At 41.8% G+C, this 16,400-nt stretch overlaps 1 protein-coding gene across 1 annotated transcript in view; it reads right to left on the bottom strand.

Annotated features, from left to right (window-relative positions):
* LOC132399825 (uridine-cytidine kinase-like 1) overlaps positions 1–16,400 on the bottom strand; it is a 135,496-nt gene that overhangs the window by 115,825 nt on the left and 3,271 nt on the right. The gene's annotated exons all lie outside the window — the stretch shown is intronic.

The following is a 16,400-nucleotide window of genomic DNA, read 5'->3' as shown; positions in this document are numbered from 1 at the left end:
TTGTCCTACGCTACCATGCCACCCCCCATGCCTGGTAATTAATGAATACAGAACTTCAAGTATGCCCAGTTTGATGATTAAAAGCAAAATCCATATTTAAGAAATAAAACATTCAAAACACCTCTGCATCTGTAGATCTCCAGTTAGAAAGGACTTGATATGAAGCATCTGGTGTGGAAGCTCTCAAGTTAATGGAATTGTTTTATTACTATCAAACATGCAGTTCATTTCCTCAATATTTACTACTACGTTATTGTTGTCTGATGTGTAGTAGAGCTTATATGCTCTCCCTTTGCAAAGGAGGCTCTCGAGCCATCTTTTACCTCAGAGATGGTTTCCTCCTACTAATTCAAACAATGGCTGAGAACTTGCTGAATTTTGACAAAGGTTCTGCACTGTGCCATCAGTATTTATCCTATTCCTGAACATGCTCTGTTACCATACTCATCATGGAGATAAACTGCACACTAACAATCTGCTTCATACCGCAAATCATTTTTGGTTTTATTACAGGGAGTTAGAAGCAAAATCTGAGCCAATGAAAAAGAAACCCACTTTTATAACAGCAACCTCTGGCCAGGGATGTATTGAAAGCTATATAGAAGTTGCATCCCTTCAGCAAAATTTTGCACTGGAGACTCAGAGGTAGAAACTATTTCTGCAGGAATCATGGGCAAGTCCCATGTTTCCCTGGAATTTTCCAGGGCCAACTGGAAGAAGCCTGGTAGAGGATAAAAGTTCTCTTTGCAGCCAGCAGACCATTGTAAAGGTCTCGATTTGGTTTGTTCTGATTCCAAAGTTCCAAACAAGTCAAATCTAAATGAACAGCATACAGACTCAAAAGGTTAGCATCCAACTCTTGTGCATACTCTGCCTTATCTTTGCTCTGTAATTGCTAATAAAACCTGTCAACCTTTACCTTCTTCCAATTCTCATGAAAGGTCACTGACTTGAAATGTTAACTTTTTTCCTTAACAGATCATCTTTAAGCAGACTCTAATCAGTTTGGACTCAATTTGCACAGTAATATAAAAATACTACCAAGACCATTTTCCATGAATTCAATGTGGCACTGAAGGAGAATGTGATAAATCTGGTTATTTGTTAATTGTGGTACTGAAACTGCACTCGTAACTACCATGCTTAGTAAAAGCATAATAAAATCTATTAGACCAAGTGTCAAGAACAAAAAATTAGCCTTCATCCTGAAGGGTTACAAAACTCACCATCTGGTAAACCACATTAGTTTCATTATTTCTGTAACAATTTGAAGGTAACTGAGTGTCATTTCTAACAGTTTTCACTATGTAATTGACTGTTAATTCTGCATTTACTAGATTTCAATTACTCATTGTTTTCTGAGAATTAAACATGCATGACCACACAGTTTTCTGTCATTTTAAAAGAATAACCTGCATTTATATTGTACATCTCACAGTCTTCATTAGAATCCAAGCAGAAGAGCTTGGGAGCATCCTTAAGTATATTAGAAGTGCGGTCATTATTGAAATGGAGGATATTTATAAACATTGTTCCCTCTAATTACTTCTTACAGCCACACAAACCAACTTGCTCTGAGCATGACTCTTGTGGCACAAGAAAATTCTAACAGCACAGCAACAAAGGATATGTGTATGGGAACATTATTTACTGGGCTTAGAGGGAACAGTGTTTACAAACTAACTCAACAGTTGCCTACAGCCGTCCCTTGCACAGAGACATTGAGAACAGAGGCCAATGTGCAAAAAATGAAATTAGCACAAACTCAAATCTTGAGTACCAGGAAGAATGGAATGAGGCAAAGCAATCTAATGACACCTGCAATCTAATGCAAGCAAATATGAAAAGAAAACCATTGGGAAAAGGGCCATGAAGGGACCTTGACATAGACTAGTGTTGTCCAGCATTGAAGCAGGTCAGGGCAATGAGCTTCAGCAGTATGTGGAACGCATAGAATACGAATGCTTTGGAATCACGGACATCTTCCCTTTGATATTTAAGCACCTTCAAAAAAAGAAAGGCTGCAATAATAGTGATATTATTCCCAGACAAGGTGGAGGTAATGATGTAACTTTCTAGACAATTAGGCCGCAAATGATAGGTTAATTTTAGTTACATAATTTGGATGGAATGCTCATTGTGTATTTTGCTGGAGAATTTGCTCCGTTTTTACTGCGAGTTGTCATCCCCCCCCCCCCCATAGAAGTTCAGCTCCCTACTCTTTAAAAAGATGTATTATCTGAATAAATAGGCTGTGTTGTGCAAATACCCTCTTACTGTTAACCCGGCCTGGGCTACAATTCATTGGCGGATGCATTGGGGTTGCTTTGTCTGTCAGACACTGGAGTAACACCCCAACTTTACCCCTTTTTCAATGTCAGGGTGTGGGCTCCTGGGAAGAGGCACACACTAGTCATCAGTGCCCCGGCCTGCAGACATCCCATACACTGTTCATGCCGGTCCCTCACAGCTACTGAGCTTCAGTGGAGTGTAATGTCTCCCAGCTTTTGTACTAGCTGGTGGTGCGACCTTTTAAGTATGAAAGGCAGTAGGCAGCTGGCCAAGTTAGGCAACAGAAAGGGACGATTAGTTCATCCAAAAATAAAACCAAAGGCACAGATAGATAAAAAGGAGTAAAATATTGAACTGAAAGATTCACTCTGAAAAACAACTCATACCTGGAAACATATAATTATAATGTAAAAAGGTAAAACCAGTAATGCCTTGCTTGGTGAGTAAGCATAACAACATTTTCTATTTGGATGTCCAACTACTTGAATTTAGTTAGTTTATTAGTTAAAAAGAAACTTGGGTATTTTGCCAATCACTGTTCCTCCCTCCATGTCTCCAGGTTTGCAATCTCTTTACAAATAGGAAACGTTTCTCAGTATCTACTATTCCCTTCATGATACCTAACATCTTCATCTACTTCTGTCACTTCCTCTGACCCAAGGAGATCAAATCCAGTTCTTCTAGACTGTCCACACAGCTGCAAGTCCTCATCTGTGAAAGCCAGATAGTAAATCTCCTCTGCACTGTCTCCAAGGACTTCACATCTTTCCTGAAAGGTAGCACCCAGAAAAAACAATACTTTTGTGGCGGCCAAACTATTGCTTCACAGAAGTCCATTAAGCCTTCCTTGTTCTTTTAATCTATTCCTCAATTTATAAAATTTCCAGAACTCCCAATGTATTTTAGGCAATTTCTAAACCTGGCCTGGCACATTCAAATGAACTATGCATTCAGCTGCAGATCTCTGTTCTTTTGTCTCATTTAGAATGGTGTCCATTGGTATATTACCTTCTCATTCCTCCGAGCTGCAACAGATCACATCTTTCGGCATTAGTCAGTTACTGCCTATTTACCCATTCCTATTACTATTTACCCAAATGCTACACCTGTCCCCACACCTCCCCCCTTACCACCATTCCGGGCCCCAGACAGTCCTTCCAGGTGAGGCAACACTTCACCTGCGGGTCTGCTGGAGTCGTCTATTGCATCCGGTGGTGTTCATGGGCCATTCAGAAACCTGCTGGTCATGGGAAAGAAACTAAGCCCAACATGTTGAGTACAAGTACGAGCCTTCAGACTCCTGTAGCTCCTCCCCAACGGTAGAAGCGAGCAAGTCCCAGAAGATGAGGGTTTTTAATGATGAATGCTGCCTTCTTGAGGCATCACCTCTTGAAGATATCCTCAATAGAGGGAAGGGTTGTGCCTGGTGATGGAGCCATCTGAGTCCACAGCCCTCTGTGCAGCCCAGTGATGCAACCAGTCATAATGCTCTCCACAAGAGCCTTTGGTGACATGCCAAATCTCCCCAGACTCCAAGTGAAGTAGAACCACAGCTGAGCCTTTGTCACGATTGCTCAATGTGTTGGGCCTAGGATAGACCTTCTGAAATGTTGATGCCCTGGAACCTGAAGCTGCTTGCCTTTTCTACCACTGGATGACACAAGTCAGGTTACTCTGCATATTCTCCAGTACAATTACATCCCTCCTTTTTGTCAATAATGGAGTTCTGGCCTTAATTTTCAAATCCTCCTCCCTCACAGGAATGTGCCTAGATTGCAGCTGAAGCATTGCCACCTTATAAGCTCCTAATATTTAGTTATATTTTTGTCTGGCAACAGCGATCCCAAGGGAACACCCTGGTATACACTGTTACAGTTATAAAAACCTTTCTCTACTATCTAGTTTCATGTCACTTAGCCAATTTTCTACTCAGTTTTTCAAGACGTTTTATTCGATAGCATCCAAATTTGATCACAAGCCAATATGTTGCACCTTATTAAACATGTTGGTGAAGTCATTTGTTACTGAGTACAAATATATACCTTTGGGCCTGTCAAGTCTATGCCAACTATCAAGCACAAGTTTATATTAATCTTACTTATCAATGCTTGATTATCACCTTCTACGTCTTAGCAATTCATGCATTGTCTTGATAATTCTTAGGATGTTTCATAAAACACACACACAAAGCTCGAGATCTAAAAGCTCAAGATTTAAGACTGATTAGCTTAAAATATCTAATCGCTTAAAGTCTGTGGAAAAACCTTTCCCTTCATTTGTTTTGGGATAAGATTATGATGCTATGTTCCTCAGAAATTTGTCCCCCCCCCCACCTCCTGCAGCTCGGTGGGGACAAATCTGGCCTATTCAGTGTCTCTTCATAACCAAACAGCTCCATCCAGGGCAAATACATCGTGACTGTAATTCTCCAGTACAATTGTATCTATCCTGTTCGTTAATACTGGTACTCTTCTATATCCTCTTTCCTCAGAGGAACGTGCCCACATCAGTAGCTGAAGTCTTTTTACTCTAGAAGCTCCCATTATTCATTTACATTTTGGCTGGCAAGTTTTGATTCCAACTTATTTTGGTCAGATCTATTCTCAACCCACAAACTGGCCCTTCAGTCTGTACCATAGAACCACACAGCACAGGAAGAGGCCCTGCCACACACAGTGTATGTGCTATGTAAACTAGTCCCACCCTCCTGCACATGCTCCACTTCTCTCCATCTCCAGCCTGCTCATATGCCTGTCTAAATGCCCCTTAAAGATCCAGCACCTACCACTAAGTGTGACACGGTACATAATGCTGATGTTGACCACCACGTGTAATAAAAAAAAATCCTGCATTGCAAATGCTTTAAGCTTTCTTCTTTTCACCCAAAACCTTCCTTACTCACTAATTTTTGACATCTCCAGTGTCAAAAAAGAGATCATCTACTCCATCTATGTCTCTCATAATGCTGTATATCTTATCAGGTTGCCCCTCAGGCTTATATCATTTCCCTACCATTTTTAAACCTTCATCATGGTTCTGGGAGACCTCACCCCACCTCCTCCCCCACAGTGAAATTTGACCTGGCTCATTTTCCAGAATTAAAGTCTAGTAATGCTGCCTTCCTCATTGGGCCAGAAACAGAGCAGTGAGGGAAGTTTCCCTGATCATACTGCTATAATCTAGTAGATTATCAACTGGCCCAATGTGGTGAACTATGTGCCTGTCTGGACATGCCCCCTGCTGACTGCTCCTGTGGCTCCTCCCACAGGCCCCTGTATAAAGGCGATCTGAGGCCTGACGCTCGGCCTCAGTCTCCAGGACATAGTATGATGGACACTCACTCCTGGTTCCTTCTTCCAGTCAATAAAAGCCGATATCTCGCCTTACGTCTCAGTGTGAGTTATTGATGGTGCATCACCCAGTTAATCCTAGAATTTATTATTATAGGAATCTAATGATGGTCCTTTCACTGATGGCACCTTAATCACAGATAGGCCAACCGGAGACGCATAAGTCTTTCTTCAGTGTGTCAGTATAGCTCTTCAAAAACATATACCATTGTGAAGAAGCACCGAGTCAAAGTGTTTGGGCAGGTCTGAAATTGTGTTATTTTAGGTCTTATTTAAAAAAAACGCTGACATTATCTTAAGGATAGTTTTAGGGAAGTGAGTCAGCTACGCTACAAAAATTACTCCATTACTTGAATTGTGGATGAATGCTTCATATCAGTTGTACTCATTTTTATTCATTCACACCCAGCCATTTGAAAGTTATAAAATAAACAAGGACAACAACCCTTGTAATCGTGAAACTAACACTTCTTCTAAACTTCTCAAAATCATTTTCCATTACGCATACTTATTATTTAAGGCTGAAGTAAATTTAGATGTGACTCAATGTAAAACAAAAAGGACTATAAAAAACCCTAACATTGGTCAATTAAGATTTATGTTGCTGATTCAGTACTTGCCAGATCTCATCTACTGTATGTTCTTTCAAATATACATGAATGTGTGCAAATCATAGGCAGGAGATTCCAACAGTGAAAAAAACACCATTTTGCCCAGCATAATAGGTGCTAATGCTGTATGTAGATGACAGCAGCCACAGATGTACATACATATAAACCACATGGTTCAACATTATTTACATTAGTCATTAGAGTCAGTGTTTTTCCCTCAGCAGACTAACGTGTTCCCATGAATGCACACGATTCCTGTCATTATTGCGTTGCTCTTAACATGCTTGTTTTATAAAGCTTGAGACATTCAATAAAACCTAATATTCAAGAAGGCGCTAAACGGCGACTCCTTTGCTTGCATCTTCGGAAACAGCTTTATTTCTATCTTTGATATCTCTTTTCCTCCTTTTCAGGGTGAGGGGGTTTCTTTTGAATACCCTGACCTGGAGTTGTACTTTGACACCGGTTCTTTGCGGGAATGGGATGCACTCTCGGGGTCTCGTGACTGGTCTATTTTTGTTATCCCAAGGGTGCGGCCTGGAAGATGAGGGCAGCTCCAGGCTTCCAGGACTTTTTTGGCTCTGGAGATGTGCTGGTTCCCCTGACTGAAGTGTCACAGGAGAACACAGAACATCAGGAGGAGCAGGTTAGCTGCCGGGGGTCGCTTGTCCAGTAAACTGCACCTTTTTGGTGCCGACTCTCTGGGTGCAGAGCTCGGAAAAAGTGACGCAATAGACTTTTAACATTGTAAATCAGGGAGTCGTTTCTTATGTCTCCCATCTCACTGTGAAGTGGAGACACCTCTTTTTCCCTTATTGGGGAGAGAGAGAGCCTGTGGTATGTCGAATTACCGGGTGAATGAGTAGCTTTGGGGTACTGCAAGCCTGTGTCTTTATTGATGCCTTGCTGCGTGCTTGAGTGCTTGGTGGAGGGTGATGATGCTTTTTTGCTGGGGGGGGGGGGGTCATTGACTTGCTCCTGCTTGTGTGTGGGAGTGGGGGGGGGGCTTTGGGGTTCTAATGTCTTAACTGTCATTCATTCTTTGGGACACTTGAAAAAGAATTTCAGGATGTATATAGTATACATTTCACTGACATTTAATGCACCTTCTGAAACCTATTCTGTTGCTAATTGGACTCTCCCTTGGATGCACAGGTTTTAATTTCTGTAAGCTGATCCACTGAGGACAATATAACTTAATTACTGCAAATACATATCTGGAAAAAAAATGAAGAGAAGTGTTGCTGAAACGAAGAATCCTTTGTAAGTAATTCTCACTTCACTCCACTCAAAAGGCAAAAGTTCAAATAGCTAAAACCATGCATATGGGAATCACCGCAGCATTTGGTGACCCTGTGATCTCCATCTCAACCAACATCAGAACTTCTTTCAACAGAGCGAAACTTCACAAGGCATCAGGCCCTGTTGCTGTACTTGATGAGGCTGTGAAAACCTGTGCCAATCAACTGGTGGAAATGTTTAAAGATATCTTCAATCCTCCACTGCTGCAGTCGGAGGTTTGCACCTGCTTCAAAAGGACAGCAATCATACCAGTGCTCAGGAAGTGCCGGCTGAGCTGCCTCAATGACTACCACCCAGTAGCACTTACATCTACTGTGATTAAGTGTTTCGAGAGGCTGTTTATGGCTAGATTCGACTCCTGCTTAAGTGAGGACCCGGACCCACTGTAATTTGTCCATTGCCACAATAGGTCTACAGTGGATGCAATCTCACTGTCTCTCCACTTGGTCTTGGATCACTTGGACAATAGTGATGCCTACATCAGGCTGCTGTTTACTGATTACAGATCAGCGTTCAACATGATCATACCCTCAAGTGCTAATCAATGAGCTCCAAAACCTGGGCTTTTGTACCTCCCTCTGCACCTGAATCCTTGAATTCCTCACTGGGAGACAACAGTCTGTGTGCATCAGAAATAACATCTTCTCCTCACTGACAGTCAACATCAGCTCATCTCAAGCATGTATGCTTAGCCCACTGCTCTACTCTCTCTACATCCAAGATGTGGCTAGGCACAGCTCAAAAGCCATCTGTAAACTTGCTGATGACACAACCGTTGCTGGCAAAAGTTCAGATGATGACAAGATGTACATAAGTGAGATATGGTACACACACACACATCCAAGACTTTTGCACAGGACTGTAGTAATTTTATGTACAGCATTGTAGTGCTGCAACAAAAAATTCAAATATGTCATTGTATATTTAATATTTCAGTAATATGAGTTATTTTGTAAATATGTTGCTGATTAAGCTTTCTTTCTTTCTTTAAATAATTCATTACAGGTTACAGGTGTCCCCTGCTTTAAGAATTTTCACTTTATGCCACTTGGCCTTTTCAAAAGTAAACTGGTTTTGCATTACGAAGAGGATTTTCTCTTTTACAAAAATTTTTCCCATATAAGTCAATGGTTCTTCGCTTTACGCCATCTCAGCTTAAGAAAGGTTTCACAGGAACACTCTACCTTTGTAAATGGGTATTATTTAGCATCAGTTAGTCAAACGTTTGTATTAGTATCTAGAATATGTTTTACCCTTCTATGCATATAAAACACTTAAAATGCATATGTATTCCAATAATTAAACCACTGCGTTGCTGAGTAATATTTGTAGCTTTCATCAGGGCAGGGCCTTTCAGATGCTCCATTATTCTCACTTTATGCTTTATCCTTTAAAATTGTTCCGATCGTTGACCAACTGTACTCTTAACGCTTTTCCAGTGACCAATGGCGTTTCACCTCTTTCCAATTGCTTTATTATTTCCACTTTATTTTCGACGCAATCGATTCTCATCAATGGAACAGAGACACTGCGGGCGGCGGGTCCTGACCTCCGCCAGTTCCAGAGGTCCGCTGGGTCCCAAGGACCACCACACTGAGACAGGTTAATTGGGACAAACGGGGGCTGTGCTGGGTTTGGGTATTTGATCCTCCACAATATTCCACGTGGGAATTTAAACTGGAGGTGTTAGTGGGTTTTTTTTACAAGGTCGAGTTGCAAGCTCGACATCAACCCCGCACAGATGGTACGGAAGTCACTGGATCAACATCAACCCAGCACGGGAGCAGTCTGTAACTGGATCGAACTCAGGAACCTCCGTTCTCCAGCCTGGCACTGATCTCACTGCACCACCAACCAACCGGAATGGGGGAGGGGTGGGGTCAGGGTGAATCTTGCTATGAAAAATTTAAGCCAAATACAAAGTTACACACTCAACACAGTGTCAACGGCAACAACTTAAAATGGCGGACGGCGTTCTCCTTCCTCGGTTCGTAAGTACAAGTTGTCCATAAGTCGTACGTTCATAACTCGGGGACCACCAGTATGTTAAAAAGAAAAGTCAGTTGCCATGATAAATGCGGGCATTGCTACAAAGTTAGACTTGCATCTCGAGCTCCCATCTTTATCTTCAAATTAATTTTGTTATTTGCAGTTACAAAACATAACAGTGGCAATGATGTATTTTTTTAAAAGAGCCCAAAACAGCAGGCAACCTGTTGAAATGCAGTGCAGCATGTGTTCTTCGGAAGGGAAGACATAATTGAGTTTGGAAAAAAAAAAGCAGAAAACAGAGGAATTCATTTGATAATAATTATTTTAAAAAGCGAAAACACCTGGCTGGTTACATCAGAAAATTAGACTTGATTGCTCATTGGATAACTGATTCATGTATACTTGAGTAAACAGTATCTTAAAGCAAATGGAATAGCCAAAGAGAAACAAGTAGCAATTTTGCTGAGTATGTTGGGTTTAAAGGCATACAGTTTGCTTCAAAGCTTAACTGCTTCAAGCAAAACAACTAAAAAGAATTTTGCTGTTATTTTGAAAATAATGCAGAAACATGTAGAACCAAAGCCATTGCTGATTGCAGAACGTTTTAAGTTTCCTAAGCAGAATCTAAAAGAAGGGGAGTCCATTTCAGTTTATGTGGCTGAACTGAACAGATTGCCTGAGCACTGTCAGTTCAGTAGAGGGCCTAATGATGCACAAAGAGATAGTTTAGTTTGTGGAATCTTAAGGAAAGCATTTCAATACAGTTCCTAACTAAAGCATAACTTAAATTTGAAAGAGCAGTGGAAATCAATGGAAACTGCAGACAGAGATGCAATTGAGTTACAGTCAGGAATGAAATTAAGCATGAACAAAGTTGCAACATCAAAACAGAAACAGGCCTGGCTGAACAAATTGTGTTACTGTTGTGGCAGGGGCTCACGTATACCAGACAAATTTAAAGGCAAAACTAGCAGAAAATGCAACGAAGTAGGATACATACAAAGAGCATGTCGGGCAAACAAATATAAATGGACTTCAATGAAAGACAAAGATAAAATGTCAAATTACAGTTTCAAAAGGAGCACTAATCCTCATACTGTGGAAGAAAACCCCAACAATCATTAAAGTGACACGGCACTGACTAGCCTTGAGAATTACAATGTGAGAACTAACTATAGACAAGCAATACGGCTTAAACCATATTGAAGTGAGCAACAAATTAATTAAAATGGAATTAAACAGTGGGTCACTTGTTTCTGTGATTACACAAAATGAGTTTGAGTGGCATTTCAAAGATACTAAACAGAAACCTGTAGATATCCAAATAAGAACGTACACTGGAGAAAAAATAACTCCTTTGGGAATGACATTCATAACAGTGAAATACAACCAACAAGCCACATTGAGCTTGTACGTGGTAAAAACAGGAGGTCCAGCATTGTGGGAATGGGATTGGCTGAGACAACTACAACGAGATTGGAGATCCATATACAAACTCCATGCTGCTTCCCACATTACACTGTCACTGTAAGTGAGCTAAGAAAGGTACTAGATGATACCACAACCATCACCATGCTGTACAGCATGAAATGTTGCCAAAAATCAGAATCAGATTTATCATCACTGGCATGTGGCATTTGTTAACTTAGCAGTTCAATGCAATACATAATAGAGAAGAAAAAAACCCAGAATAATTATAATGATAAGTAAATCAATTATAGTATACATATATTGAATAGATTAAAAATAGTGCAAAAAACAGAAATAATATATTAAAAAAGTTTGTTAGTGTCCAAGGGTTCGATGTCCATTTAGGAATCAGATGGCAGAGGGGAAGAAGCTGTTCCTGAATCGCTGAGTGTGTGCCTTCAGGCTTCTGTACCTCCTACCTGATGGTGACAGTGAGAAAAGGGCATGCCCTGGGTGCTGATAATAATGCCCTGGGTGATGATAATAATGGACACTGCCTTTCCGAGGCACTGCTCCTTGAAGATGTCCTGGGAACTTTTGTAGGCTAGTACCCAAGATGGAGCTGACTAGATTTACAACCTTCTGCAGCTTCTTTCGGTCCTATGCAGTAGCCAGCCCACCACAACCCCCCCCCCCCATACCAGACAGTGATGCAGCCTGTCAGAATGCTCTCCACAGTACATCTATAGAAGTCTTTGAGTGTATTTGTTGACATACCAAATCTCTTCAAGCGCCTAGTGAAGTATAGTCACTGCCTTGTCTTCTTTATAACTACATCAATACGTTGGGACCAGGTTAGATCCTCAGAGATCTTGACAACCAGGAACCTGAAACTGCTCACTCTCTCCACTTCTGATCTCTCTATGAGGATTGATATGTGTTCCTTCGTCTTACCCTTCCTGAGGTCCACAATCAGCTCTTTTGTCTTACTGACATTAAGTACCAGGTTGATGCTGCGGCACCACTCCACTAGTTGGCATATCTCACTCCTGTACACCTCTCATCACCATTTGAAATTCTACCAACAATGGTTGTATCGTCAGCAAATTTATAGATCGTATTTGAGCTATGCCCAGCCACACAGTCATGCATATATAGAGAGTAGAGCAGTGGGCTAAGCACACACCCCTGAGGTGCACCAGTGTTGATCGTCAGCGAGGAGTTGTTATCACCAATCCACACAGACTGTGGTCTTCCAGTTAGGAAGTTGAGGATCCAATTGCAGAAGGAGGTACAGAGGCCCAGGTTCTGCAACTTCTCAATCAAGATTGTGGGAGTAATGGTATTAAATGCTGAACTATAGTTAATGAACAGCATCCTGACATAGGTGTTTGTGTTGTCCAGGTGGTCTAAAGCTGTGTACAGAGCCATTGAGATTGCATCTGCCATTGACAATTGTGGTAATAGGCAAATTTCTATGGGTCCAGGTCCTTGCTGAGGTAGGAATTCAGTTTAATCATGACCAACCTCTCAAAGCATTTCATCACTGTAGATGTGAGTGCTACTAGGCATTAGTCTTTAAGGCAGCTCACATTATTCTTCTTTGGCACTGGTATAATTGTTGCCTTTTGAAGCAAGTGGGAGCTTCTGCCCGTAGCAGTAAGAGGTTGAAAATGGCCTTGAATACTCCCACTAGCTGGTTGGCACAGGTTTTCAGAGCCTTACCAGGTACTCCATCGGGACCTTTTGCCTTGCGAGGGTTCATTCTCTTTAAAGACAGCCTAACATCAGCCTCTGAGACAGAGATCACAGGGTCATCAGGTGCAGCAGGAATCTTCACAGCTGTAGTTGTGTTCTCCCTTTCAAAGTGGGCATAGAAGGTGTTGAGTTCATCTGGTAGTGAAGCATCACTGCCATTCATGCATTGGGTTTTGCTTTGTAGGAAGTAATGTCCTGCAAACCCTGCCAGAGTTCTTGTATATCCGTTGTCATCTCCAACCTTGTTCGAAATTGTCTCCTCACCCTTGAAATGGCTCTCCGCAAATCATACCTGCTTTTCTGGTACAGGCCAGGTTCGCCAGATTTGAATGCCACAGATCTAGTGTTCAGCAGACTATGTACCCACTGATTCATTCACAGCTTTTGGTTTGGGAATGTACAGTAAGTCTTTGTAGGCACACACTCATCCATACAGGTTTTATTGAAGTCGGTAACAACTGCAGCATACTCATCCAGGTTCGAAGATAAATCCCTGAATACAGCCCAGTCCACCAATTCAAAGCAGACCTGTAGGTGCTCCTGTGCTCCCCTTGTCCATATCTTCTTGGTCCTCAATGCTGGTGCTGCAGTCTTCAGTCTCTGCCTATACACAGGGTATAGAAGTACAGCCAGGTGATCGGACTCTCCATAGTGAGGGTGTGGAATAATGCATTAAGCATTCTTGAGGGTGGTGTAGCAATGGTCCAGTTTGTTGTTTCCTCTAGTATTGCAAATGATAGGTACAGAGGAGATGTCAGGGTTAAGTTCTTTTATGCAGAGGGTGGTGAGTGCGTGGAATGGGTTGCCAGTGATGGTAGTGGAGCCGGATACAGCAGTGTTTTAAGAGACTCCTGAATAGGTACATGGAGCTTAGAAAAACAGAGGGCTATGCGTAACCCTAGGTAATTTCAAAGTAAGTACATGTACAGTACAGCCTCATGGGCCGAAGGGCCTCTATTGTGCTGTAGGTTTTCTATGTTTTTATGTTTTTATGATCTGTTCATGGTAAATGCTCAGTGATTTTTTTTTTCAGACTGGTCTGGTTAAAATCCCCCAAAGTGATGTTGAAGGCATTAGGGTGCACTGTTTCATGCATGTTGATCCCATTGCTCAGATCATCTAAAGCCTGATTGACATTGGCCGGAGGTGGAATATATACTGCTACAAAAGTGATCCCAGATATCTCCTGCGGTAGGTAAAAAGGATGGCACTTAACTTCTAGATATTCCAGGTCTGGTGAGCAGAATTGGGACAGCACTGATATATTTGTGCACCAAGAAGAGTTGATCATGAGGCATACTCCTCCACCTCTGCTTTTGAGACTCTATAGATCTGTCCTGATAGTGTCCCGATCTGAATCGCTGCATCCGGTACGGAAGGGGTTAACCAGGATTCCATGAAACAAAGGACACACGTGGTCCTAATGTCCCTCTGGTTCAGCACCCTGGCTCTGAGATCACTGATTTTATTCACCAGAGACAGCATGTTCGCCAGCAAGATAGTCAGTATTGGGAGTTTAAAACCCTGTTTCCTTAAACGCACTTGTATCCCTGACCTGCAGCCACACTTCCTCCATGGAATCCTATGAGGACGCATCCTTCTACAACCAGTATTCTTTCCGTCAGTTTTAAGCAGCGATAGTTCATTTAAACACGTTAAGACATCTTTGTTGACTGTACTGACCTTGGAAGCAGTTGTACTTTTTAAGCTGTATCAGGCTGAAACGAGAATATTTAATCGTATCCATTGAGTGTTCTGATGCTACACGAGCACCCCAGAGGTACAAAGAGGGCAAACATGTGTTGGTACCAATCTTTGTGCCTCTGGTTGGAAAGCAAGTTGGACCAAGAAAAGACCATGCCGCCCAAAGGACTTGTGGAAGTGCCAAAGGCAGTTTTCATAGGCAACATTTCTGAGAAAGCCTCTGATATGTTAATCAGGCAGTTACTTGTGAAATGTGGCTTGGATTTAAGCAGGAAGAAAGTTCAAGATGCTTCAGGAAAGTTGCAAACTAGTCCAGGTGCATTAAGGGTATTGTAACTTCAAGTGGGAGACATAAAGCTTCATGTAACAGTAAATGCAAAGGTTAAAGCCCAGATGGATGAATGCAAGGCCAAAGAGAAAGGAGTCAATGGAAATACAAAAACAGAGGTTTTGTCAGATGGTGTGCGTGTAGAAACTAAGAGGAGTGAGCAGGTCGTAAAGGGAGCAATAGAAGGATTATTAAGAGAATATTCCACTGAACTAAGTGCACCTTCCTAAGATCAAGATGCACAACATAGAAAGAAGAAAATGGAAAAGAAAAAGGAGGAAGACATGGAAATGGAAGGGGATAAATGAGTCTTAATTTCAAGAAATTAGCAAATTCAAATGGTTCAAATATCATCAAAGCACCTATCCATATACAACTCTGAATCTCATCTTCTCCAGACAGCCACAAAACAAAGATAGAACATGAAAGTCGTTCAGAGAGGAAGATCAAACCACCCTCTGCTCCCGCTCCCCCCCCCACATAAAAAGAACCGGCATCCTGATCGTCAACCCCCCCCCCAAATCTTCTCCCCCCAGCACAAAATGGAACAGCAACATCAACCCCTCCAAAAACAACCCCTCCCCCACACACACACAAAACTAACAGAACACAACAGAGCATCAATCTCCAAGCATCCTCCCTTTGCACAACAAAACGGAAAGGGAATGGCCAATAAAGGCCATGGAATATCAAAACCATCTGTCTGATAAGTGCAACAGTCCAATCCATAAGCACAGAACCATGATACCATCCTACAATATCAGCAACATTCATCCAAAGAGGACACCATACAAAGCAGAGAGGCCCACCCTCCTGCCACAGCGAGCCACACAGCAACAGGCCTTCTTGGCAGCAATCAGAAGGAAGGCACTCAGTCTTGCTTGGTGTCCACATTTGCCTTAATGTCTCAGTCTTCTTCAACACTTTAAGCGGTGATTAATGGACACTTTAACCAGCTAAATAAAGTCGAACATCAACTCGGAACCTATCTCAAAGTTTCTTCATATTAAGGCCATCCAGGTACACGCTCGCTTCCTGGAATGTTCTCAGAGACAGCAAAGTGCTGGATCACTCAATCTCCAAACCATAAATTGCAGGCTCTAATTGTCCCAGAAACACATTTAAGGTAAAAAAAAAACACAAGCATAAAAGAAGGAGAAAAGACTTTTTTGTGATCTTTCTGGAAGATGACGATCAAGGGAGCATTGTGCACTGGTGCCATCTTGTTCTGATTCACAGATCCTCACAAGAAACTAGTAGAAGAAAAAGGATAGCAAGAAAAAGACAAGAACTTGAAAATGAGAAAAGTAATACAGAGAATAAATGTGAGTGAGGTAGAGAATGGTGTGAAAGACAGAAGGAACATGAGAAAGAAAAATAAAGGGGTCAAGAGCAGGATAAAGACAGAGAAAGAAGCCAGGACTGAGAGAGAAGCAAAGAAAAAACAGAGAAAAAACTAAGAAAAGGAGAAGGAAGTTGTCCAGAGCTGTCAGATCCAATTCCTGTAGTCTCAGAGTCAACTCCTACAATCATCCAGAATCTGAGATTGTTTCACAGCCACAAGTCTACCTGCCAAGTGGAGTGACCTCCCTTGTCAGGGAAGATTTTAATCACACAATAACATGAAAGCCTCACAGCGATTAAATCTTTAGG

The sequence above is a fragment of the Hypanus sabinus genome, chromosome 9 (assembly GCF_030144855.1).
Source record: "Hypanus sabinus isolate sHypSab1 chromosome 9, sHypSab1.hap1, whole genome shotgun sequence".
Taxonomy (NCBI): domain Eukaryota; kingdom Metazoa; phylum Chordata; class Chondrichthyes; order Myliobatiformes; family Dasyatidae; genus Hypanus; species Hypanus sabinus.
The sequence above is the reverse complement of the archived record's forward strand: the minus strand, read 5'-3'. Positions and strand labels throughout refer to the sequence as shown.